The following is a 2,908-nucleotide window of genomic DNA, read 5'->3' on the forward strand; positions in this document are numbered from 1 at the left end:
AGGGGCTTTTGTCCGGATCCTGTTCTCGGCATGCCTGCATAAGTGTGCACCACCCTGAATTTGTTTTCTCATAACTTATAGAAATGGATATTTTTAAATGAAATTTCAGTAAATACCTTCCAAATGGTTCAGATTTTGATTATATCGGAATTTAATGTGACATGCTTGCATTACATATATATCTGCAAGAAAAAAAAAAAAAAACTTGAAATTTTAAAAACAGTTATGTGATGCTTTTACTTTAAATTCCAATATAATCGTGATCTATGCCATTTGAAATGTATTTGTAGAAAAATTCATTAAATAATACTATCTTTCCTAAAGTTATGAAACAAAGTCAAATCATATGAATTATCCAGAACTCCTCTCTCTCCACTTTCAAACAATTTTTTTCACAGCAAACTCTGATATAATCGGAATCTACACCATCTGAAAGATATTTGTTAGAAATGTCTTTAAAAAATATCCCTTTTACTGAAAGTTACGAAACAAAGAACAAAGTTGTGATGGGGGTGCACATTTGTGTAGGTATCTTCCATTCTTTTAACCTTCACAGCCTAAGCATTAATAAATATTCATTCAAATCATAGAAAATCATATTAAAAATTAATATTATATACATGCATGTGTGTGGCAAGTCCTATAAAGACGTAAATTTTCAATTAATATAACTGCTACACGATTTTCGGAAACTGTGAAGGTAACACTTTGCATTTCCCTTTCCTTAAAATATAGGTCCTTTGCCTCTTGCAATATATGTGTGCACCACACTTCTGTACATGTATGTGTGTGTGTGTGAGGTACAGTTTTTCATTTACGTATGCTAGGTTAAACAAATAACACATTTGGAAACAAACAGCTAGTTTGATTTCTGCATGGTACAGATTTATAAATGTTCCATATTAGTGGAAAAAGAAGGACAAATGAGATTTTGGCGATGATTAAGTTATCTTCAAAATATGGATGTTATCTGAAAATAGCTTTGTGTGGTTGAAAGCCCGATTGCCTATTTTTAGAGCCTAAGAAGTGTAGAAGTGTGTTGATATAATCACTCCATATATTAATCAGCCATATAAGACATGTTATAGAATGCAAAAATTTTATCACTCTAAGAGACTTTCCAAACTTATTCACATGCACAGTAGTACCTCGGTTTTTGAACAACTCTGATCACAAATAAATCGTGCTTTATATATATATAACATGATTTATTTGTGATCAGAGGTGTTCATAAACCGAGGTACTACTGTACAAATGTGTGTGTATGTGCACGCACACATACACACCACACACACACAAGCATATATGAACTCAGGTACTGGGGTATGTCTGAAAAGCAATCAGTCACGTTTTCTCTTCTTTGTATTTCTATATTTTAGAAATAATGTGTAAACATTCTTGAGAAAAGCAGAACATTTTGAAGAAAAAGTGTAAGACATGGATAGGTGAAAGAATAGATCAATAAATTACATGTGTCTTTGTGAGTGAACGAGATTATTGATTCTAAAACGTTTGGTAAATGAAGGGAGAAAAGCAATGAAGTGAAGGGCAAAGTAAATATATTGTTTGATAAAGGAGACAAGTATTATTGACTGATAAGAAATAGGATGACTAACACACACGCATGCATACATATATATATAATACACACAAGCACATGTATATAGCTTTTAAGCGACTGGCCCTGAATAGGAAGATCTGCAAACAGATCTCTGGCTTGTTTTGGAGAATTTGTTGCAATTGCTTCCTCCAGAGTCATATCCCAATGGTGATCAGATTCATCGCAAAAAAAATCGATGGAAACAATCACAGTAATGAAAACAGAGGAATCCAAAATTTCAGGATTGCAGGTCTGGATTCAATCCAGAATGTTTTTAATTTACTCATGGAGTTAGCCTTTAGATTATAAAAATAGTTATCATATTAGGTCGTCAAGTATGAAATTTAGTAAGGTATATGGTAAACTTTGACAGCTATTCATTCTGTGCCATTATTATATTTTGACAATCTTTATTTTTTTTTGTTAGAAAACTGACACATCTATTTCTTTATTCTAATTCATTTTACGCTTTATTAAGTATTTATAAATCATTTTTTGCTATTTTTGTTTACAGATGGATAAGTTGGAAATTCTTACAGTTTTGAAATATGAGTTCTTTCTTGGAAACAGAGCATCACAAACAGCTCAGAATATTAATGGAGTATTTCATTCTAATGTTATTACACAGTAGACAGTATCAAATTGGTTTGCAAAATTTTGTTCTGGTAACTTTCACCTCACAAATGAGCAACATGATCGACCAGAAACAAAGGTGGATAATGACGAACTAAAAAAGCCACCGTCGAGTCAGATCCATCTCAAAGTGCCTCTGAATTATTGTTGTTGTTTGGTGTTAGCAAGCAAACAATATTGACTCACCTACTTCAAATCAGTAAAATGAAAAAGTTGGATAAGTGGGTTCGACATGAACTCAATGGAAATCAGAAACAGCAACGTTTGGAAGCCTGCCTTATGCTACTTTCTCGTCACAAAAATGAATCATTTTTTAATCGAATTGTAACGTGATGAGAAATGGATCCAATAGAGCAACCATAAACGTTCAGCACAATGGTTGGATGAAGACTAGCCACCAAAACACAGTCCAAAAAGCAAAATTCATCAAAAGAAGCTGATGGTGTGTGTTTGGTGGTCTGGTGCAGGTGTGATCCATTATGATTTCATTAAACCTGGCTCATCAATCACGGCCGAAGTATACTGCAGCCGACTGGACCAAATGAAGCAGAAACTTACAACAAAAAAACAGCCTAGATTAGTCAAGAGATCCCCTCCTATTTTATTGCAAGACAACGCCAGACCACACATCGCCAAAAGGACATTGGCGAAACTACTGGTGTTGGAGTTGGAAAT

Source organism: Octopus bimaculoides, chromosome 5 (genome assembly GCF_001194135.2).
Source record: "Octopus bimaculoides isolate UCB-OBI-ISO-001 chromosome 5, ASM119413v2, whole genome shotgun sequence".
In the NCBI taxonomy this organism is placed as follows: Eukaryota; Metazoa; Mollusca; class Cephalopoda; order Octopoda; family Octopodidae; genus Octopus; species Octopus bimaculoides.